This window comes from Eutrema salsugineum, unplaced genomic scaffold (assembly GCF_000478725.1).
Source record: "Eutrema salsugineum unplaced genomic scaffold, Eutsalg1_0 scaffold_12, whole genome shotgun sequence".
In the NCBI taxonomy this organism is placed as follows: Eukaryota; Viridiplantae; Streptophyta; class Magnoliopsida; order Brassicales; family Brassicaceae; genus Eutrema; species Eutrema salsugineum.
Window position 1 is genome coordinate 5,934,680 of NW_006256895.1, and position 24,889 is coordinate 5,959,568.

Here is a 24,889-nt window from a genome sequence, read left to right on the forward strand (position 1 = left end):
TTCAAAAGCCTCTTTCCTTAGAACTTTGTATAGAGGAGCTGCTCCCAAGATCAGGAATCAGTTGGACACAGCATCAAATGGGAATTTCTTGGCAAAAGAAATCAATGCAGCTATGGAATTTGTTGAGAACTTAGCAATGAGCCAAGACACCTATGGAGAGGACTTTGATAAAGCTTACAGATGTGAGGCCTCTAGTACACAACAAAGCGTGGAAGAGAATATCAAAGCGCTGCATATCAAGCTTGACAAAGCCCTAGTTGCCATTCAAAAGCCTATAAACTATTTGAGCGAGGAGAAGGGATGCTTTACCAATATCAATGAAGAGGGTTTCCCTCAAGAGGAGTTGCACTTCATTGGGAATCAGAACAATTTCAATGGGTACAACAACTTTAACAAACACCAGAACTTATCCTATAGGAGCAACAATATGGCCAACACCCAAGACCAAGTCTACCCTCCTCAAAGCCTTGTTCAACAGAATCAGTACCAAGGTCACTTCCAAGGTCAACAGGGTTTTCAGCTACTAGCGGTTCAGTATCAAGGGAATAGTTTCACAAATCAAGTCAGCTTACAGCCAAAGGCTCCTCCACCAGGTTTTGGTCCACCACCTGTTCAACAAAGTCCTGATCTCAATGTTATTCACCAACAGCTCTTATTAGGACAACAGAAGATGGAATCCAAGTGTCTTGAACTGAGTTCTGAACTTAAGACACTAAGATCTGATATTAAGACTCTTCAGAAGAACAAGGGCATTTGCATTTCAGAACCTCAAGGCTCTCTTCCTGGTAAAGCTGTTCAAAACCCAAAGAATTATTGCAATGCCATCTACTCCAATGATGACCATTCAGCAGCTGTGCAAGATATTGAAGACCTTCTTTATAGTCCAGTTTCTAGTGAAACTGCACAAACTCATGTGGATGAGGACGCCATTATAGATGATTTCATGGGCTTCTTACATGAATTCAATGAGGACATTGAGGAACAAAGTGTGGGGGCAGCCAGTTCAGTTTTTTCTGTTCAGCAAGGGAATGCTTCAAGGTCTATTGCAACAACAGAGCTGCCAAGTGGTCAAGCAAAGCCAACAGATAGTGCCTCCACCTCTGAATCAACTCAGATAAAGCCCAACTCCCTCACAAAGCTAGGCAACCCAGGGAAGTTCACCATCTCTTGCACTCTTGGCAACTTTAAAGTGGAGAATGCTTTGTGTGACTCAGGGTCAAGTGTTAGCATAATGTCGAAGGACATGATGGAGAAGCTGTCAAGTCTATAACGTCCTACCCTTCTTCTATCACCTTGGAGATTCCTACTCCAAGAAACCATATGGGTTTTTGGAAAACTATCCACTACAGGTTGGTGAATGTGTAATTCCCACTGATTTTGGGATCATGAAGATGAAGAAGACCAAAGAGCTCTCCCTATTGCTTGGAACTTCATTGCTCAACACCACTGGTGCAATGATTGACTTTGATACACAAAGAGTGGTTCTCACAAAGGTGGATAAAGATGTCTCTTACCCAGTTACACCTCCTTTGGCTGAATTTTGTGGATCAGTTGTTCAAGAGATAGAACCGCCTAAGGTACTTGAGATGTAGTATGTGGGCACTGCTGGAATTCTAGGTGGATGCCAATCTCTTTCAGCTTTGGAAAAGGAGAAAGACACTCACCCCAATGGTTATAAGTATGAGACTGGAGGGCCATTGATCAGAGAAGAAGACATCTTGCTCTGATGGTCTCCTACACTTGATGATCTAAAGCTGATGAACACCATGAGTGATGGCTCAACATCAAAAGACAAGAGCATTGAATCTGATCCTTCTTCTCAAGAATTTTCTGTGACTCCTTGGGCTGATGATGATGGATCTCTGAAGTATAAGCTTGATTGCAATGGGAAATCAGGACTGTTTGCTGAGGTCAGGGCAGGTCTCACAAAGGCAATACTTGATAAGGACCCAGATGGTATTCAGGAGCTGGTGAACAAAGTCTGAGAAAGGGAGTTCAGGCCAAGCAAAACCCATCTCTAGTGATGTCTAGCCTCATCTGGTGCAGATACTCACTCCACCTTTTCATAAGAACCACACCAGGTATCACTCCAAACACTTGTAAATGAGCATTCAGCATTTTTCATTTGTCATTTGCATTTTGAATTTGATTTTTCCTCTTTCTCATGCTTTTATAACACAGGGGACTGTGTTATCTAAGGGTGGGGGAGAGGTTTTGTGTTTACTAATCATGTTTTGTCTTGTTCTTATTTTGATTTGAATCTTGAGTCTGCATCTAACTGCATATGAAAACCAAAAAAATAAAAAAATCAGAAAATTTTTCACAAAAAATGTTCATTCTAGTTGCATTTCACATTTTTAGATTGAGTCTAGTTGCATCATATAGCTTGCATCTTGCAGGGAGTAATGATAGGTTTTTTCCTTGAGAGTACATCACTTTGAGAATTTGGATGAAATATGCTTTTGAAATGACTTATGTGCTTGCAAGGCTTGAAATGATTTGAATCTGAGAAGCAAGTTTGAATTGAACTCAACTCTAATAGGTGAAAACCTTGAACTTGACCTGAAATTATATTTTCATGCATTGTTTGAATAAGCTTGTGGATACCAATATACATATTTGAGCTAGAATCCTGTTTTTACCACCTTCTTCCTTAGCTCAAATAGCTGAATCCGCATCAGGATCAGTTTTCCTCACCCTGAACCCATCCTTCCTTCAAGCCAATTGTTTGTGTGTGATTGAAAGGCCTCCTTGGATCAAACTTAGTTGAAAGTGTTAGGTTTAGAGCGACAAGGGCAAGTCTCATTAAGTGTTAAGTTCCATCATCAAGGAGCTGAGAGATTTGGAAAGGACTAAGTGTGGGGGAGTGCTTGTTGGTTAGTGGAAAAAGGAGAGATGTGAAAACTAGGGGATAGAAAAGAAAAGAAATCAGTCTTGGAGTTTTGAGTTAAAGAATGTGAGCTCAAATGTTTTAAAAAGAAAGAAAAAGAGGCCAGAGGTTTTAAAAGAAAAAGAGCTGTGTAAAGTTTGAACTCCAAGACTTGAGTGTGAAAATAAAAAGTAAATTCCCCTAGTGAGAGGAAAATGAGTGTGAAAAGTGAGGTTCTTGAAAGAGTGAGCAAGTGAGAAAGCTTTGAGTAGAGTGTGGGGTGAGATGAGTCCTAGCCCTTGTATGCATAAGTTGCTTTTTACCTTTAGCATTCTGCCAAAGTTTGATCATTTCATAGAGAGATCCCCTTCCTGCATTGAACACACTCAGGCATCAATGAGATCATTTTAATCTCATATCCTCTCCCTAGCCAAACCTGCTTGTTTAAACATTGCATCATTTGAGCCACTTGGTTGAAAGCTTAATGAATGTCAAAGAGTTGAGGAATAGGAGAACTTGTGGAGATACTGTTGAGTTGATACATCAGAGTATGGTCTTGCATTGCATATTGAGCATGAACTTGAATTCTCTTAGTGGTCACTTCTCTCTTTCAATGGAAATATGAACTCCCAATGCATTCAACCTCTTTCTCTCATTTTTCTTTTTGCTTGAGGACAAGCAAATGACAAGTGTGGGGGAGTTGATATATTCAAAAATTCTTAGTAGATCGTCTTATGTCCAAAATCTCTGTTTCTGGATGTATCGAGTGATAATTTGTATTTTGGTTGCAAACATCTGTAAAATGTGCTCAGCAGGCTTGATCCAGGAAATCCATGGTGAGGGCAGTCACGTTCATACTCTTTAAAACGCTCTCGGGCTTCATAAAAAGGTTCAGCCGGTGAAAACTTGAGATCTTGGTTCTTAGTAAGTTCGACCTTGTTTTAGTATAGAAGTGGTTCAGGAAAGCGGTTTTACATTCTTCCCAATTAGTGATCGATCCTGCAGGCAAAGATTTCAACCAACGGTGAGCTTTATCTGCTAATGAAAAAGGGAACAAATTACACTTTAGATAGTCTGCTGGAACTTGGTTTGTCCTCATCATGCTGCAGATTTCTTCAAAGAGTTCAATGTGATCCATTGGATGTTCGGAAGGAACTCCATGGAACTGGTTTTGTTTCACCAAAGAGATGATTTGAGGCTTGACTTCAAACTCATTCCAGTTCGGGGATGGTACTTGGATTGCAGATCGATTTTGAAAATTCTGAGTAGGTGCGTCGAAATCAGCTATGCGATGGTGCCTGGCTTCTCTCCGGTGTTGATTTGTTTGCTAAACAGGGCGGTTATTGCGCCCATTCGGCTGCATCTCCTGGTTGTTACCGTTGGCTGCTTTGATAGGTGCATCGAGGTCTTCACATTCTTCTCCCTCTCGGTTTTGAGGATTTCTTGGAGGGATCTCATTCTCTTCTCCATCTTGTCGAGCATGATCACCTTCTCTGTGATCATCTTCTCCTTTTTCACCATGTTCGGACCCATCTTGGTCCATGTGTAAATTTCGGTTAACAGGATCTCCAGGCTGGTCGTCATCGGCCATTCCTTGCATTCGTTTAAGTCTTCGAAGTTCTCTTTCATGTCCGTCTATCTCGTATAGAATTGGAATGTTTTCTACAGGTCTGCGCATGGTATTCATGCAATTCAGAGAAAAGACAAAAGAATGGAAATATAATTCAGCAACTTAAGAAGGAACTAGAGATCAGATGTCTTGAACAGAAATTAGAAAGAGAAAAATAATCCCCGGCAACGGCGCCAAAAAACTTGATGTGTTACGAGGTGAGGGAACAAGTTTTACTCTTAATAAAAACAAATGAAAGCCGCAAGTGCACAGCTAATCAGTTGTAGTACTTAGGGATCGAATCCACAGGGATTTGTGTGCCTAGTATTTTTCCACGGTTTCTAAGTTTATGTCTAGACTAAATCGGTTTTAAGGGTTGTTATTTGTCACGGATTAAACTAAAACTAAAGGAAGCAAATGAATCTATCCTAGAAAGCAAGTAGGAAATCGAATGGAAGCAAATGAAGCAAGTATAAATTCGAACTAAAGCAAATAATATGCAGATGGTAACTAAAGTTTTTAAAGCCTTAGATGGGTTATCAATCCCCTTGTCAAAGTAGTATAAGGGGTGTCAATCCATATGTGTGGTAGTTAGGCACTAGTTTATGTGATAGGTTCTTAAGTCAAGTTATCAAAGATGAGTTTTGTGAAACCAGCAACAAGAAAGCATAAAACAAGAAACAAACAAGCTATGATTAATGAACTAAGCAAGCAAACAAAACAAGATGATGGTGATTAAGCAAATGATAAAAACTAAACCTCTAGATGTGATCATTGATTAGGGTGCTTTAGATATTGAATCATGATGCTAAGAACATAATGCAACACTTGCTACTCTTTAGTCTAGGCTTCTTAATCAGATTAATTCATTCCCATGACAATAATCCCTTTGCAAATCACTTAATCAAGTCTAACAACCATTAGATATAATCAAGCAATCAGCAAGCATAATGCATCAAGCCTAATAAGTGACCAAACAATCTCTCAACCAAGAAGACTGAATCTTATACAGAAAGACATAACAAGCAATCACATGATCTCAAACATTTCAACTTAGAACTCTAATCTAGACTAATCCTCTCATGAAGGCATTAATCTCTACACTAATCCACTTTCAAACCAAATCATCATTTGTGAAATATGAATCAATGAGCATTAAGAAACAGTTCTAATATGTCATTCATGCATTTAACAAATCATTCCCATGATGAAAAAGGCATAAACCCTTAAGTTAGCTCATTCAGGCATTTCATCAAACACTTTTGGTGCATGAAATGCCTATGAACCCAGATTTCACTTTCCCAAGGAAATCTGGCATTAGGAGCAACTAACTAAGGAAATGGAATGAGAATCTAAACCCTAAACATCACCAATCAAACATCTAAGCACCCTAATCTACACACCTAGAAGTTTAAAAGATGACTACTCACTAATCATGAAGAACACATCTAATCTTTTGCAAGAGATGATGTTAATCATGATTAGAAGCAGAAATGAGATGATGAGATGATGAGAAACAGACTTAGATTGATTAAATCCTTGAGATCTCTCTTAATCAAAAACGTTTTTACACTAAAAAGGAAAGAAAACTAGAGAGAAAACTAAGAGAGAAGATAACATACTTGGGTTTTTCTCCCAAAAAACTATATATACCTAGTGCTAATGGACCGGGTCAGCCCAGGACAAACTGGGTACTGACCCGGCTCAGTTGGGTCAAGTGGAAATCCTGCGGGTCAGTCCAGTATGTCCCAGGTCGCACACCTAAGTCGCAGTAGATGAAGACTTGTCTTGTGAAGCCTGAATCGCCTTGTCTTAGCCGCACGCCTAAGTAGGAGTGTTTTGCGAGTGTTGCTGCGGCTTGGTCTCCTTCCTCTCCAACTCGCAGGGCTAAGGCGGTTTCTGGGGAATGTACAAACTGTGCGGGTTGGTCTCTATTGCACCTAGGTCGCAGGCTCAAGTCGGAGTGATTTGCGAGTGTTGCTGCGGCTTGGTCTCCTTCCTCTCCAACTCGCAGCATCCAGAGCAGCTTAGACCACTTCGCATTCCGGAGAGTGTAACTCCTATGAGACTTGTCCGAATTGAATGATTTCGGTTGCAGAAGACAGATGACTCATTTATCTCCAACTTTTGTGAAGAAAGCTTCGGTGCTTGGGAAGTGTAAGGCTTCCTGGAGGGCACATCTTTGCAGTGCATGTACACGACCAGAGAGAGGCGTCTAGACATGTGTTCATTCCGGAGACTGTATCTTTCTGCTCATAGATCCGAATTGAATGATCTTGGACGTTCTGGAAAGAAGGCTCAAATGTCTATGGTTCTCATGAAGGACCCGGAAACTAAATCGGCCTGGAAGTGCACCGTCCTTCGCATCCTTCAGAACTGATCTGCTCGGTCCGGAACACCTGCGAGATAGGGGTTTCTTCCGACGAGCTTATCTCTCTGCTCACGCGTCCGAATTCCACGATTCTACTTGCTAAGAGACCGTGATGCAAGGCTCTCCAACTTCTATGAAGCACCCGCCGTCTGAATCGGACCGGAAGGCTCCCCGGACAGGCGATCATTCAGGGGTATCGGATTGCTCCGGAATGAGTGCGAGACCTGTTCGTCTTCCGATTACCATATCTTTCAGTTCTGTGGTCCAAATGCCTTGATTCCAACTGTTATGAACTCTTCACTCAATTATCTCCAACCTTTATGAAGACTCCGATAGCTGAATCTGACCGGAAGGTTCCCCGGACGGGCGATTTCGGAAACGTGTCTGCACCCGGAGATTTTGGCCGAGAGACTTGATTCGCGGTACATGAAAATGGCCGGTAAAGCTTCCCGCGGTACATGGAAGTGGCCGGTAAAACCTTCCTGGCCAGCGAGAATGGCCGGTAATCTCCCAGGACCCAATTTTCCACTTTTTTCAAGCTTTGCTCACCATTCCACCTCCTGGATTCATCTTTTCAGCTCCATATTCACCTGATAGACACTCAAAACATGCAATATACTCATTGGGACCTAATGCATCTCCTAAGTTCTAAAACAAACCCTAAGGACCTAAAATGCATGAAATAAAACATAATTTGGAATGATTTATGCAACCTAAATGATGCAAATTATGAACATATCAGCAGATCTAAGAAAGCAATTAAATAGCGATTGGTTTGTAAACAGTGATTAAAAACGCTGGACTTTCGGGAACTCTACAGGGATCATAATCGGTTTCAACACTAGGGATTTAAGATTGGAATTGACGGATATCGAAATTTTAGGGTTCTAGAGCTAGAGTTCAACGGTATGCATACATGCATTAAATCAGATACGAGGTGATCAATCAAGCATACATGCAGTAAAGATGAGAATAAACAGAGAACATAGTTAAAATTCCAGATCTAAAAACCTAGATGTCTTAATCGATTATAAAAGCCCCTTTCGGGAACCCTATGCCCAACTCGGTATCTATTCAGCGCTGGCTGAGGTCGACATCACCATTGGTTATAATAGAACCAATCAAAAACAGTAAAGAATAGACATGAAAGAAAGCTTCTCTATTGATGAACTCAGAGTTGAACAATCCTCTCTAAACATCGCATAAACGGCTGGGAAAAAGGGTTTTTCTAAAAGTATGAAAGGTGATGTCTAAAAACGACCTAAATGACAAGTATTTATAATCTTCAATACTCCAAGGCTTCTAGGGTTCCGGAATTGAGGCTGGGAAATTACTTGCGCTTCAAAAATGGGCTTTTAAGTCGGAGATGTCTGGCCGCGGTCGCGTGAGCTGTGACCGTGGGGAATGAAGGCTTGGCCGCGGTCGCATGGCTTGCCAGCCATCTTCGAATGTCTCTGGGGAAAATAGAATATCTTGAGATCCAACCGTAGGAATGTTTCCAGATCAAATGCATTTGAAAGCTTGTTGAGTCTTCTATTAATTTTCCATCTTTGAGGGTGATCAGACGGTGAGAAGGTCATCGTCTCTCCATGAGAGGTTTGACGGTCTTAATTTATCCAAAAGAGTTTTGACGGTCTGAATATCTTCAGCTGTGACTGTTGGGAATGAAGGCTTGGCCGCGGTCGCGTGGCTTGCCAGCCATCTTCGAATGTCTCTGGGGCAAATGGAATATCTTGAGATCCAACCGTAGGAATGTTTCCAGATCAAATGCATTTGAAAGCTGGTTGAGTCTTCTATTAATTGTCCAATTTTGAGGGTGATCAGAAAGTGAGAAGGTCCTCGTCTCTCCATGAGAGTTTTGACGGTCTGAATTTATCCAAAATAGTCTTTTTGTTCCAATTTGCACATCTTTCTCCCAAATTACATGAAAAGTCTTTTAAAATCTGAAAACATAGAAATCCTTTGAAAACCTTTGAAAATGGAGTAAAAACACCTGCAAAAGATATTAAACTGATCGGCATGCCAAGGCTCGCCAATACCCTCCACAGCGGTGACTACTGTGGGCTCCTATAGGCACCACCTAGCCCGAGCAAACAAGCCCGCGCCACAGGGGTTGTCTATGTTGGGTACCTAACTCGATACTATTTCAAGCTATGCCGCTTTACTCATACCAAAGAAACATTCATTTAGGTTAAAAATTCGCACACCGGAGGATAACAACTTCTACTACTAAGATTGAAAAATCATAGAGTTAATCACCAATCCTCAATCACCAATAAAAGGTCATAACTCCACAACAACACAACCCATCAACAAACTTAATAGATTTGGTTTAAGAATAGTCTAATCATATCATAAAATATAGTATGAAGGATAATGATATGTAATAGCCCTCACATTGGCTCTAGAGGAGGCGGAGGTGATGGAAGATGATGCCGTGGCGTGAATGGTTTGTCCTCGTAGGAGCTAGGAGATGGTGGTCACGGCTAGAACATATCATGGCTACTTGGTGGCTTCACGGTGAGGAGGAGACATGCGGAGGCAGAGAGGAGTCATCACGGCTGATCACGGGTGCATGAGGAAGCTTTACGGCAAGGGAGGGATGGTGAGAGGAAGCAGCAGCAGTGGAGAAAACTCGGAGCCGAGAGGCTTCACCCCGAGAGTAGGAGCAGAGAGAGAGAGAGAAATATATATATACTGAGAGAGAAGAAGAAGGCGTGGCGAGGAGAGAGGGTCACGCGACCAAGAGGGAGGAAGAGGAAGAAGGTGGTCACAACAGAGAGAGAAGGAGAGAGAGATCACAAGGGAGAGAGAGAGAAAAGAGACTAGGGTTTCTTTATTTCTTCTGTAGAGATTCTAGGTGGCTAGATTTAGAAGAAAGGAATTAGAAGAGTACTTATAGGGAGTTTTATCTAGGGATTTTGCGGTTAAATTAGGAAACTGATGAAACCAGGAAAACGAAATATACCGATTTCGAAACCAGAAATTGGAATATCTCATATTATTGTTTTATTATAAACTATGAAAATTATTACATTATATTCTTTTAAATTGTTTCCATTGATCTATATAAATGATGATTAATTGCATTTATAAGTTTCGAAGCATACATCGTATAAAAGTATTAGTGAACTTTTGATCAATAATTAGACCAAGTAGGTTTCTATATTTCTGGGTGATTTATGTGACTAGGGGATGAACTCCATGCTTCGCACGAACTTATTTATATCCATGTTTTATATATTTTATTATATGTTATTTTTTAGAAAACAATTAGTTTTTTTTTTTTGTCAATGTATTTCATTCCATCATAAAATTACAACGGCCACTTGAGTACATGAGTTTGTATCATTCTTCTAGCTTGTTTTGCCAATCTATCTCCAACAGTATTAACATTGCGCCTAATCTTCTTAAAAGTGAAACCATGTCTAGATGCAACCCTTCGTATATCATTTAAGAACTATTGCTAAGGGAAGACGTCGTTGCTCCTTTGGTTCCACAAGGACTCGATCATGTTGAAGAGGGCCATATACATCTGCTGAGTCTCCAAAAAGTTGAATGTTCCTATAACCAAGCCTTCCCAGATCAATGATTGCAATACGTAGGGCTTCAACTTCAGCATCATGCGATGATTGGATTGGCGGTATGGCCGATGATCCCTCCAGAGTTATCCTTCCCCCATTATCATGTAATACCCAAACCACTCCAGCTTCTTGAGCACAAGAGATCCAGGAAGCATCTGTGAAGCAACAATATTGGCTTTCTTCTTGAGTTGTTTGCTGCTTGATAGACAAGACTTTTTAGGGTCTCAGGGCTATCAATCCCCTTGTCAAAGTAGCACAAAGAGGTTAATCATCCAAGAATGTGGTGATAGACACTAAACTATGTGATCAAGTTCTTAATTCAAGCAAACAAGAGTGATTTTGGTTAACTAATGACAACTAACAACTTAAACAGGTTTAAAGACAAATGACAATGACAAATGGTGTGAATATGATATGATGGAGGCATGAGATTCTAGACATGATAGATGGTTAGGGTGCTTTGGTGTTAAACTAGAAATGCTAATGACAATGATGAGACATGATTCAAGTGATTAAGAACTCTAGTCTAGGTTAATCCTCTCATGAAGGTATTAACCCCTATACTAATCCATTTTCAAACCAAATTCCCATTTGTGAAATATGAATCAATATGCATTAATAAACAGTTCTCAATGATCATTCAAGCATTTAACAAATCATTCCCATGATGAAAATTTACTTAAACCTCTAACACAACTCTTTCAAGAATTTCATCAAACACTTTTGGTGCATGAAATTCCCAGAATCTAGATCTCAAGTGATTATCAAGGATCTAGCATAGAGAACAGTTGTTTAGAGAGATGAACCAATGAATCTAGCCCTAAGCACTCCTAATCTAACACTTTAGCACCCTAACCTACACATCTAGAACCTCATTAAGGTAACTACTCACTAATCATGATCAACATACTAGATCCTTTGCAAGATGTGTTGTTAATCATGATTAGAAGTTGATTTTGATGAATAGAAATGATGAACAAGATGGAAAGAAACTTCAAAACGATTTCAAACTCTCTAAAACAAAGTGTATTAAGTGGTTTTTCACAAAAGGGGAAAGGAAGTCTAAAACTAGATTAAGTCTTCTCCACAAATTAGGTCTAAAAACCTTATAAAGGAGGCTTGGGCGAACCGGGTCAACCAGGAACAAACCGGGTACTGACCCGGCCTTGATGGGCAAAGAAGGGTTTGCCACGGTCTGGTGCATCCTTGGTGTGACCGTGGCATTCCTGACCGTGTCAAAGTCTTTACTTGTGTTCTTGGTTCCTTTTGATGCCACGGTCTGATCAAGCTTCATCTGGGACTCGTGGCAAGTTAACCGTGTCAAAAGCCGAAGATGTGTAAAGGTTGCCACGGTCAAGCCCCCAGACCGTGGCATTCAGACCGTGCCAAAACCCGCATGCATGTGAAGACCTTCCCAGCCAAGTATATGCTTGCCACGGCCAAGTCTCAGGCCGTGGCATTGAGATCGTGTCAAAGGCCGAAACTGTGTAAAAGTTATCTCCAGCCACTTGCTCATTTGCCACGGTCAAATCCCAGACCGTGGCATTAAGCTCGTGCCAATCGCCGAAGGTTTCAAGATGTTGCCACGGCCAAGCCTCATACCGTGGCATTTAGGCCGTGTCAATCGCCGAACGGTTGCTAAGTTCCTCTCAGCCAAGTGTGTGTTTGCCACGGTCAAATGTAGACCATGGCATGAAGATCGTGTCATTGGCCGAGGGTGCACAAAAGTTGCCACGGCCAAGTGTGGACCGTGGCATTGAAATCGCGGCATGTTTAACTTAGTCATCCTGGGCTGTCTGGACCATCTCGCATTCCGGAGAGTGTAAGTTCCTGGAGACCTGTCCGAATTGAGTGATTCCGGTTGAAGAAGACAGAGAACTCATTTATCTCCAACTTTGCTGAAGGAAGTTTCAGTGCTTGGGAAGTGTAAGGTTTCCTGGAGGGCATATCTTTGAAGTACATTTACACGACCAGAGAGAGGCGTCTAAACATGTGTCCATTCCGGAGACCGTATCTTTCTGCTCAAAGCTCCGAATTGACTGATCTCGAATGTTCTGGAAAGAAGACTCAAATGTCTCTGGTTCTCATGAAGGACCCGGAAACTAAATCGGCCTGGAAGTGCACCGTCCTTCGCATCCTTTAGGACTGATCTGCTCGGTCCGGAATACCTACGAGACTGGGGTTCCTTCCGACAAGCTTATCTCTCTGCTCACGCGTCCGAATTCCACGATTCCACTTGCTAAGAGACCGTGATGCAATGCTCTCCAACTTCTATGAAGCACCCGCCGTCTGAATCGGACCGGAAGGCTCCCCGGACAGGCGATTTCTGAGACACGTTCATACCCGGAGATTTTGGCCGATACACTTCATTCGCGGTACATGAAAATGGCCGGTAAAGCTTCCCGCGGTACATGGAAATGGCCGGTAAAACCTTCCTGGCCAGCGAGAATGGCCGATAATCTCCCAGGACCCAATTTTTCCACTTTTTCAAGCTTTGCTCACCATTCCACCTCCTGGATTCATCTTTTCAGCTCCACATTCACCTGATAGACACTCAAAACATGCAATAGACTGATTGGGACCTAATGCATCTCCTAAGTTCTAAAACAACCCTAAGGACCTAAAATGCATGAAATAAAACATGATTTGGAATGATTTATGCAACCTAAATGATGCAAATTATGAACATATCAACTCCCCCACACTTGTCTTTTGCTTGTCCTCAAGCAAAAAGAGCAAATGAGAGAAAGAGGTTGTATGCAATGAGAGTTCACATTTTCTTTTTCAGAGAAGTGATCACAATGAGAACTCAAGTTCATGCTCAATTATGCAATGCAAAGTCATACTCAGATATATGTCAACTCAGCAAGGAATCTCCACAAGTTCTTCTCTCTCTCAACCCTTTCACATTCATTAAGCTTTTATCAGGTGGATCTCATGATGCAAGGTTTAAACAAGCTGGTTTGGATAGGGAGAGGCTATGAGATTAAAATGATCTCAATCAGTGGGTTTAATGCAGCAAAGGGATCTCTCTATGAATGATCAAACTTTGGCAGAATGCTAAAGGTAAAAAGCAACCTATGCATACAAGGGCAAAGACTCATCACACCCCACCCTCTACTCAAAGCTTCCTCACTTGCTCAAAAATCCTCACTTTTCACTCTCATTTTCCTCTCACTAGGGGATTTACTTTTCACTTTTCCTCTCAAGTCTTGGAACTCAAACTTTACACAGCTCTTTTTCTTTTACAACTTCTAGCCTCTTCTTTCTTTCTTAACAAAACATTTGAGCCTTTGGCTTCTTTTCTTCCCTTTTTTTTTTTTTTTTTACTTAGAGGCTAGACTCTTTCTTTTCAACAAACCAGAGCTCACTTTCTCAAAACACCAAGACTGATTTCTTTTTCTTTCATTCCCCTAGCTATTTTCCCTCTCTCTTTCCCACTCATCTCACCTTTTTCCACTCACCAAAAGGTCTTTTCCCCCACACTTATTCCTCGCCAAAACTCTCAGTTCCTTGATGTTGGAACACAACACTCAATGAGACCTGCCCTTGTCGCTCTAAACCTAACACTTTCTGCTAAGTTTGATCCAAGGTGGCCTTTCAATTCACACACAAACATTGGCTTGAAAGAAGGATGGGTTCAAGGTGTGGGAACTGATCCATGATGTGGATTCAGCTACTTGAGCTAAGGAAAAGAGTGGTAAAAACATTGGTTCTAGCTCAAGTATGTATATTGGTATCCACAAGCTTTTTCAAACAATGCATCACAAGATATTTACAAGTCAAGTTCAAGGTTCCCACTTAATTAGAGTTGAGTTCAATTCAAACTTGCTTCTCAGATTCAAATCATTTCAGACTTTGCAAGCACAGAAAAAGATTCACAAGCATATTCAATTCAAATTCTCAAAGTGATGTACTCTCTAGAAAACCTATCATTACTCCTTGCAAGATGCAACCTACATGCAAATGCAATCTAGACTCAATCCTAAAAATGAGAATGCAACTACATGATCATTTTTTTTTTTTTTTTTTTTTGTGTAAAATTTTCAGATTTTTCCATTTTTTTGGTTTTTATATGCACTTAGATGAATATGCAACTAGAATGTGACTCAAGACTCAAAGTGTAAAATAGGAAAATAGAAAACATGATTAGTAAAGGATAAAACTCTTCCCCCACACTTAAATAACACAGTCCCTTGTGTTATAAAAGTATGAGAAAGAAGTGAAACCAAAGCAAACAGGCAAAATGCAAAAGAAAAAGAAAGTCTACATGCTATTTACAAGGTTTTGAGTGTTTACCTCAATCGCTGAGGTCTGATCCCAAGTAATGGGATGGATTGGAGGTTGAACATGATGGGGTGGAATATCTGGGTGGGCTGCTCTCAGGTGAGTCTGGTTGGAACGCTGTGGCCGGATTCACCCAATCTTCTTTTCCTGGTGGTAGCACAAGGTCATTGGCAGCTGAGCTTTCTCCCACCTCTTCTCTTGTATCTCGTTTGGGTGAGGTGGCTGGAGCTGTGAGCTTTTTAACCTTCTTCTTAAGCTGCCTAACACAGTCAACCAGCTTGTGGATCGTTTTGTCTTGCCATTTGCACCATTTCTGAAGGGTGTTAACTCTGGAATACAGCTTCCTTGTGTGATAGTCAGGCTCACCCCAAAAGTAAGGATCAAAGTGATACCTGCCTGCACCCATCCTTCTTTCAAAATCTCTTGGCCCCTCATTCTCACAACCAGCGGTCTTAGTTATGTCTTCCTCTTCAACTGGCTCTTTACCCTTAGAACTGATTGGCTTCTTACATTTGGGGATTGGAGGGTGAATGGCTGAGTTGTAGAGATGATCTTTTAGGACAATAAAGGAGACATTGTGCCTTTCTGTGAGAGTGGTGATGGCTGGGTTTGGCAGCAGAACATGAACTTTTTCATCTTGCAAGAGCTTGAAAGTGTACAAGAAGTGTACACCATTGCTTTCTTTTAGAAACCCAACCTTGGTGAGGGTGACTTCATCAATCAACCCAGGTCTGACTGCAACATTATCAAAGACAAAACCTCTTGCTTTCAGAATCCTTGTCACTAGCCATCCATTGTGCAACTTAGTGAGCTTCTTTCTTTTACCCTCACTCCAAGCAATGTCCTTGTAAATCAGCATTTGGCGTGCCAAGAATGCACCACTAGAAGGGATGTAATGTGGAAGGTGAAACTCTCTCTTGCTCTTCAAGTGACTGATGAGAGGATGAAGACCCATACCCAATAGCTCCATGTCAGCTAGATGCACCACTCCATCATTGTGCTTGGTAAAGAACATTTGGCAAAGCACCTTGTGAGCATAGCGGATTGCTGGGTTTCTTATCCATGAACTCTTGCATCTTCCTCCTCTGAAGCTCCCAAAAGCAATTGTATCCCACAAGTCAGTGATCATGTGATCAGGGTATGTGAACTTCACTGTCTCTTCTTGTGCAGGTCTTGTAAAAGCAAAGATCTCATCAAGTTCTTTGAAGCTTACATGGTGTTGTGCACCATCTATTGTGAATTCTATGTGCCCAAGACCATTGCCCTCTTTGATTCTTGCATCTCTTGGGCCATATCCACAAACTTGAAGGGATGCAAGAAATTCTTGTGTAACACCATCATGAGCCACATCTCTAATCTCAAAGAATCCACCAAACCCCATGTTGTTGAAAATGAGCTGAACTTCTTCAAGAATACCCATCTTCCTCAGCAGCTCCATATCAGGGAACTTGGTTTGCTGCACTTTTGCATCTCTGAACATGTCAAAGTAGTCATCAAAAGTTGGCTCTCTTTCCTCAGAACCCGGCTTTGCTTTCTTGGCCCGCTTCAATGCTGTTTCAGGGTCACTCTCTGTTCCTTCTTCATCCTCAGCCACAACCACCTCTTTTCCTGCTCTGTGAACGACCTCAACCAATGCCAGCTCTGTACCAGAAGTTTTTGAAGTGGAGGCCTTTGTTTTCTTTGGTGCAGCAATCTTCTTTGTTTTCTTCTCAGCTGAATCCTTTGGCTTTCTCCTCCTTTTCTGTTTCTCGAAAACTTTGTGCCCAAAAGGCAAAATCTGCTCCTCTGATTTCTCTTTTTTAGATTTCTCCATGGCTGCTTGTCTTTTTGTTCCTCCCATCCTGCATTTTCTCAAACCGTTGTAAGCACCAAAGCAAGAGAACAACAAAAGTTTTTCAAAAATTCACCAAGTTCATGAGCAGCACCAGTCGATTTTTCTTTAAAAGAAGGTATTGCAAGCTGATTAAAAACTCATTAAACTCAAAGCAATGGCAAGAAGCAATGCACACAAAGAGTTCAGCTTGAAACACAATTTCTTAAAAAAAATCTATTCACATGGTGATTTTCAAGAAAATTTCTCAAAAATTCCAAGAACAGGTCATTCTCAAGCAAGATTCATGAAATCCCTATCCATTCTACTTGCACAACACTCACAAAATGATTCCAAGGTATCAAGAAACCCATTAAAATCGATTCCATTTGTTTTTCTCTGTTCATGAACAGTACTCTAAAGCATGGAAAAGGTGAGTTTTAACAGATTAAATACCTTAGAATCTTCAAGTTTCGAGTGTAAAACGGATGTGCAACAAGAAACTAGACAGGATTACGAGTTCAATGCAGTTGGAATCACTCAATTTGATGCAGCAACGAGAGAGATATGAAAGTTTAGAGTTCAAGAATGGAGAAGAGAGAGCAAACTCGCGATGAAGAAGAAAGAGTGGTGGGGAACAGCTGGCCTGGCGCGTCTGTTGACCGGTCAACGTCCGTACAGTCAACTGGAATTCAAATTTTGGATCGCGCCTCTTTGACCGTGTCACATGCCCGTGTCTACCACTCGAGGATGCTGCCTCTTTGCCGCGGTCTCGACTTGGTCGTGTCTTCAGGCCGTGGCAAACCCCGAGCATTGTCCTTCTTCTTTCTTCCTGCCACGGTATGATTGTGTCCCCGTGGCAAACCCCTCGTGGCTGTGCTCACTCTTCGGTCAAACCCTCAAAAACTTTGCCACGGTCAGGCTTTTAGCCCGTGTCTTGTAGACCGTGGCAAACAACGAACCTTGGCCGCTTCACTTTTGCTTTGCCACGGCCTAGTCTTTATCCCGTGGCACTCCTCTCGTGGCAACCTAATCGTGGCATTGTCCGAATGTTGCCTGGTCCCCTTATGTTCTTGCCTCGGCCTTGGTGTGTCTTGTGTCATTCCCACCGTGGCAATCACCGAACGTTTGTGATTTTTGTGTACTTTGCCAGGGCCTGACTCCTTCCCGTGGCAACCCCAACCGTGGCATTGTCCGAGCCTAGTCCCTTCTTCTTTTCTCTTTTGCCACGGCCGCTTAGGTTCCATGTTACAAGGCCGTGGCATTCACCGAACATATGCCTCCTTTGCCACGGTCTGGCCTTGAGACCGTGATTATCTCCCCGTGGCAGCACAAAGAGACTTGCCATGCCTTGTTTTTGACCGCGGCCGGCCCCCATGTCAAAGGCTGAGCACGAGCTTGTCTCCATTCCTTCATCTCTGTTCATTCTGCATTCACTTTCCAAAGGTTCAGACTCACACCTAACACCTGTAAACACTCAACAGACCCATCAAAACATCCTAAAACATATTTACCAGAATCAGAAGATCAAAAGCATATTTACAAAGGATAAGCTTGGGGTGTCTCCCAAGAGCACTTTCTTTAATGTCTATAAGTTTGACTTTGGGAACCTGATTAACAGGCTGGTGGATCAAGAAGGGGAACTGATGTAGCTTCCTCCTTCCCTTGTGAAACTAAGTAATGCTTGATTCTCTGTCCATTCACCACAAATTCCTGACCATTCTTCCCTTCCAAGACAATGGCACCATAAGGCCTCACTTCAAGAACTTTGAAAGGTCCAGACCACCTAGACTTAAGCTTTCCTGGAAACAACTTAAGTCTGGAGTTGAAAAGCAAGACCAAATCACCAGACTTGAACTCCCTTTTTAGAATCTTCTGGTCATGCAGGGCCTTGGTCTTCTCCTTATAGATTTTTGAGCTTTCAAAAGCTTCAAGCCTGATCTCCTCAAGTTCATGAAGTTGCATGATCCTTTTCTCTTGAGCTGTCTTGATATCAAAGTTTAGAAACTTCACAGCCCACATAGCTTTGTACTCCAACTCAACAGGAAGGTGACAGCTCTTCCCATATAGCAAACTGAATGGTGATGTTCCAATTGGAGTTTTAAAGGCAGTCCTGTAAGCCCATAATGCATCATCTAGCCTTTTGCTCCAATCTTTTCTGCTTGAGCTAACAGTCCTCTCAAGAATGGCCTTGATCTGTCTATTGGATACTTCAACCTGGCCACTAGTTTGAGGATGATATGGAGTAGCTATCTTGTGTTTAACTCCATGCTTTCTCAATAAACCTTCCAGAGTCTTGTTCAAAAAATGGGATCCTCCATCAGAGATGACAACCCTTGGAACTCCAAACCTTGGGAAGATGATGCTCTTGAACAGCTTCACTACAACCTTGGAATCATTGGTAGGGGAAGCAATGGCCTCAACCCATTTGGACACATAGTCCACAGCAACAAGTATGTACTGATTTCCATAGGATGAAATGAAAGGTCCCATAAAGTCAATTCCCCAGCAATCAAAGATCTCAACTTCTAAAATGGGGTTTTGAGGCATCTCACTTCTCTTAGATATGTTACCATGCCTCTGACAGGCATCACATGCTGAAACTACCAACTGGGCATCCTTGAACATTGTAGGCCACCAAAACCCACTTTGAAGAACCTTTGCCACAGTTTTGAATGCCCCCATGTGGCCTCCAAAAGCAGAACCATGACATTCTTGCAACACAGGTTGCATCTCCTCTTCAGCAAGGCATCTTCTATATAGCTGATCCTTGTTCAGAACATAGAGGTAGGGCTCATCCCAATAGTATCTCTGGACATCTCTGAAGAACTTTTTCCTCTTGTAAGCATCCAATTCAGGAGGCTCCACCCCACATGCAAGATAGTTCACTATGTCTGCAAACCAAGGCATCCTCCTTTCTTGAATGCTCTCTACTTCCTCAAATTCCAAGTAGGAATGGAGCACCATCAGAGACTCTTCAGGCAAAGCATCATCTATGGGGACTTTTTCTTCAATCCTCAGCCTTGAGAGATGGTCTGCAGCACCATTCTCAATCCCCTTTTTATCAAGCACCTCCATATCAAACTCTTGGAGCAATAAAACCCATCTCAACAGCCTTGGCTTGGCATCTTTCTTGGTCATCAAGTACCTGAGGGCTGCATGATCAGTATACACAATGACCTTTGATCCCACCAGGTAGCTTCTGAACTTATCAAAGGCAAAAACTATTGCCAGCATTTCCTTTTCAGTTGTAGCATACTTTTCCTGGGCAGAGTCAAGTGTTCTACTGGCATAGTAGATCACATGCAGCTTCTTGTCTTTCTTTTGTCCAAGTACTGCTCCAACAGCAAAGTCAGAAGCATCTGTCATGACCTCAAAAGGTAGAGACCAGTCTGGTGCCTGAACTATTGGTGCACTAACCAATGCCTCCTTGATCAACTTGAAGGCTTCTTCACATTCAGCATCAAAGATGAAATCCACTTCCTTACACAACAGTTTTGTTAAAGGCCTGGCAATCCTTGAGAAGTCCTTTATGAATCTTCTATAAAACCCTGCATGACCCAGGAAGCTCCTTATCCCCTTAACAGAAGTGGGGGTTTGCAGATTCACCATCACTTCCACCTTTGCCTTATCAACCTCAATACCCTTTTCAGAGATCTTGTGCCCAAGAACAATTCCTTCTTGCACCATGAAATGACACTTCTCCCAGTTCGGCACCAAGTTGTGCTGCTCACATCTCTCCAACACCTGTGTCAAATTAGAGAGACAATCCGAGAAGGAGGAGCCATAGACACTAAAGTCATCCATGAACACCTCAACTTTCTCTTCAATAATGTCAGAGAAAATGTGCATCATACATCTTTGAAAAGTGGCTGGTGCATTACATAAACCGAAGGGCATTCTCCTATAAGCATAAGTGCCATAAGGGCATGTGAATGTTGTTTTCTCTTGATCTCTTGGACCTATGGGAATTTGAAAAAATCCAGAGTACCCATCGAGAAAACAAAAATAAGGATGATTAGCTAACCTTTCAAGCATTTGATCAATGAATGGTAAAGGGAAATGATCTTTTCTAGAAGCAGAATTCAATTTCCTATAGTCAATGCACATGCGATGGCCAGTTATGGTTCTTTGAGCTATGAGTTCATCCTTATCGTTTTTCACCACTGTGATCCCACCTTTCTTGGGCACAACGTGAACAGGAGACACCCATCTTGAGTCAGAGATTGGGTAAATTATCCCTGCCTCAAGAAGCTTTAGTATCTCCTTCTTAACCACTTCCCTAAGGTTGGGGTTAAGTCTACGTTGGTGCTCAATAGAGGACATGGCTTGGTCCTCCAGGTGGATCCTGTGGGTGCATATATCAGGAGAGATTCCTCTAATATCTGCCAAGGAATACCCTATGGCTCTCCTGAATTTCCTTATTTCACTAAGTAATGCACGTTCCTCATGCTCCAGCAAGTTATCATTTATGATCACGGGAAAAGTAGAGTTTAGGCCTAAGAATGCATACCTGAGCCTTGTTGGTAGAGGCTTGAGCTCAACAGAGGGTGCATCCGCCTCATTCCAGTCCTGGTCCAGGTTGCTTTGGCTGGTGACTGATTCCTTGATAGCAAAGACTTCAGAGCCTCTTTGTTCCAGCTCCAAAAACCTTGTTTCAGGACCCAGCTCTCTTGCATTGTCCAGATACAGCTTATACCCTTCACTTGCTTCAGCCAAGAGCTCATTCTCTCCTTGTTCTTGAGTTAGAGCAGCTTGAAGAGGATCCTCAGTGTTCAGCTCCTCAAGCAGCTCATCAGCCAACTGGTCCATTGTCTCCACATAGAAACATTGACCTTCAATGGTGGGTTTCTTCATCATCTCATTCACATCAAACTTGAGCCTTTCAGACCCAAGTTGAAGCTCTATTATCCACCTCTCACATCAATGATGGCTCCTGCAGTTGCTAAGAATGGCCTGCCCAAGATGAGAGGATCTACTGGTTCCTCATCCATTTCCAGCACAACAAAATCTGTTGGAACCTCAAAACCACCTATCTTGACAGGTAGATCTTCCAACATACCAACAGGCAATCTAACTGATCTATCTGCAAGGATAAGAGAAATCTTTGAAGGTTTGAAAACTCTAAAGCCCAGCTTCTGTGCTATGGAGAATGGCATCAAGCTGACTGATGCTCCTAAATCACAAAGACATCCAGAGAATAGAAGAGGTCCAATGGCACAAGGGAGTGTGAAGCTCCCTGGATCAGTTAACTTCCTTGGAATGGACTTCCTCTGAATGATAGCACTGCATTCATGACTTAGTACTACCATGCCTTGAAGCTCTTTTGTCTTGTTCAGAATTGCATCCTTCAAGAACTTCCCCATCTTTGGCATCATGAAGAATGCATCAATGAGAGGCATTGTGAGTGGTGTCTCTTTGAGTGCCTTCTCAAATACAGCTCTTGCCTTGTTCACTAGTTGCTTCTTAAATCTCCCTGGAAATGGGAGCTTGGGTTGGTATGGAGGTGGTGGCATATACTTCTTCTCTGGTTCTGGTTCCTTTGCTACCTCTTTACCCTTTTCTGTCCTTGGTTTCTCAGCAACTTGATCATCCTTTAAGGCTGCCTCCCCCTCAGGTTGATCATTGTCCTCAATGATCACTTTGTTGTTCTCAATACCAGGTAACTCCTTGCCACTCCTCAGTGTAATGGCCTTGGCATATTCCTTGGGGTTGGGTTCTGGTTTTCCAGGTAGGTGACCTTGGTTCCTTGAGCTTGATGCCTGGTTTTGCTTCAGTTCCTTGATTTCCTGCTGCATAGTCTGTTGACCCTGAAGTAGTTGTTGCAGAATACCAACCATATCTGTACCCATCTGTGGCTGCTGTTGAACCATTGGTGGCTGAAACTGTTGTTGAACCGGCGCCTGCTGTTGGAACTGTGGTGGACCAAACCCTGGTGGTGCCTTTGGCTGCTGTGAAGTGTAACCAGTGCCCTGAAATGGTTGCTGTTGCTGACCAAAACTCTGATTCTGACCAAATTGATTCTTGGGTTGGAATGACCCTTGAAAGTTGTTCTTGGGAACAAAGTTCTTTGGAGCTTGAGAATTGGGATAGACCTGGTCTTGTGGGTTAGCTACATTGGTGTTCCTGTAAGAGAGGTTTGGATTGGCATTACCATACTGATATCTTTGGAACCTCTGATTCCCAATGTAGTTGAGCTCCTCTTGGGTAAGACCTTCTTCACTTATGTTCTCAAAAATTTGAGAAGGTTCCTCATACTCTCCGACAAAATGCATTGGCTTCTGAGTGGTGAATTTCAGCTTGTCCAATTCACTCCTCAACTCCTTAACTTCTCTGATGAGCCTCTGTTCTGAGCTTGAACCTTCAGATCTATTTGATCTGTCATAGTCTTCACCATAAGTGTCATTGCTCAATGCTAAGTTCTCCACTAGCTCTAAAGCAGCATGTATCTCTTTACCCAGAAAGTTCCCATTGGAAGCAGTATCCAGCTGGTTTCTAATCTTGGGAAGAGCTCCCCTATAAAGTGTGCTGAGAAGAGAAGCCTCACTAAACCCATGGTGTGGGCATTGGTTTGTGTAGCTCCTGAATCTCTCATATGCTTCACCAAAACTTTCATTGCTGTGCTGAATGAAGCTAGAGATTTGGTTCCTCAGTTTTGCAGTTCTTGAGGTGGAGAAGAACTTAGATAAGAAGGCTTGCTTGCATTGCTCCCAGGTTTGAATGGAGCCTCTTGGAAGATTCTTCTCCCATTGATGAGCTTTATCACCAAGACTGAATGGGAATAGTCTTAGCTTAAAGCTGTCTTCTGAAACTCCATTGATCTTGGTCAGATCACACACCTTATCAAACTGGTCCAAGTGTTCCAAGGGATCTTCCATTGCTAACCCATGGAACTTTGAGTTCTGGACCATATTCAGCAATGATGCTTTCACTTCAAAGTTGTTGTTTTGCACAGGTGGTGCCTGAATACCAGCTCCATACTGATGAGCATTGGCCCTGTCATTCTCTCCAACATAGACTTGGGGTTGCTCATATCTTCTTTGCTGTGGTTGGAAAGGGTGGGGTTGGTGGTGCACCTGGTGTCTTTGCTGAACATTGGCCTGAGGCCTCTGTTGATGAGCTTGAGCTTGTCCCTGGTGGACATAAGCTTGTTGATGGTGCACCTGTTCCTGCTGAACATTACCCTGGTGAAGCCCTTGACCAACTCCAATACCAGCTCCATGACCTTGAGCCTGTTGCTCCTGAACTGGTTGTTCTATATCTACTACGTGATCTCCTTGTTCTGCCATCTCAGTCTGATCAATTTGTCTACCACGTCTGTCTCTTCTCCTCCTTGGTACCAAAAGGTTGATGTTGTCGTTTAGAGGAAAAGGAGGACCACAGCTTCTTGATCTAGACCTGGTGTTCATACACCTGAAATCACAAACAGAACTTGAAAGGAATCAGTAAAAACAAGAAAGTAAGCACTTGATCTCAAGAACAGATCAGAGCTTAATGCTAATCAAACCACAATCTGGCAACGGCGCCAATTGATAGACAAGACTTTTTAGGGTCTCAGGGCTATCAATCCCCTTGTCAAAGTAGCACAAAGAGGTTAATCAATCCAAGAATGTGGTGATAGACACTAAACTATGTGATCAAGTTCTTAATTCAAGCAAACAAGAGTGATTTTGGTTAACTAATGACAACTAACAACTTAAACAGGTTTAAAGACAAATGACAATGACAAATGGTGTGAATATGATATGATGGAGGCATGAGATTCTAGACATGATAGATGGTTAGGGTGCTTTGGTGTTAAACTAGAAATGCTAATGACAATGATGAGACATGATTCAAGTGATTAAGAACTCTAGTCTAGGTTAATCCTCTCATGAAGGTATTAACCCCTATACTAATCTATTTTCAAACCAAATTCCCATTTGTGAAATATGAATCAATATGCATGAATAAACAGTTCTCAATGATCATTCAAGCATTTAACAAATCATTCCCATGATGAAAATTTACTTAAACCTCTAACACAACTCTTTCAGGAATTTCATCAAACACTTTTGGTGCATGAAATTCCCAGAATCTAGATCTCAAGTGATTATCAAGGATCTAGCATAGAGAACAGTTGTTTAGAGAGATGAACCAATGAATCTAGCCCTAAGCACTCCTAATCTAACACTTTAGCACCCTAACCTACACATCTAGAACCTCATTAAGGTAACTACTCACTAATCATGATCAACACACTAGATCCTTTGCAAGATGTGTTGTTAATCATGATTAGAAGTTGATTTTGATGAATAGAAATGATGAACAAGATGGAAAGAAACTTCAAAACGATTTCAAACTCTCTAAAACAAAGTGT

General features: G+C 42.1%; 1 non-coding gene and 1 pseudogene across 1 annotated transcript; both read left to right on the forward strand.

Annotated features, from left to right (window-relative positions):
* Positions 1-3,697: 3,697 nt before the first annotated feature.
* LOC112089601 lies at positions 3,698-3,797 on the forward strand (annotated as a pseudogene).
* A 19,282-nt stretch (positions 3,798-23,079) lies between these two features.
* Positions 23,080-23,186, forward strand: LOC112089402. Its single transcript, XR_002901040.1, has one exon. It is a non-coding gene; the product is annotated as a small nucleolar RNA R71 (small nucleolar RNA).
* Positions 23,187-24,889: the final 1,703 nt, after the last annotated feature.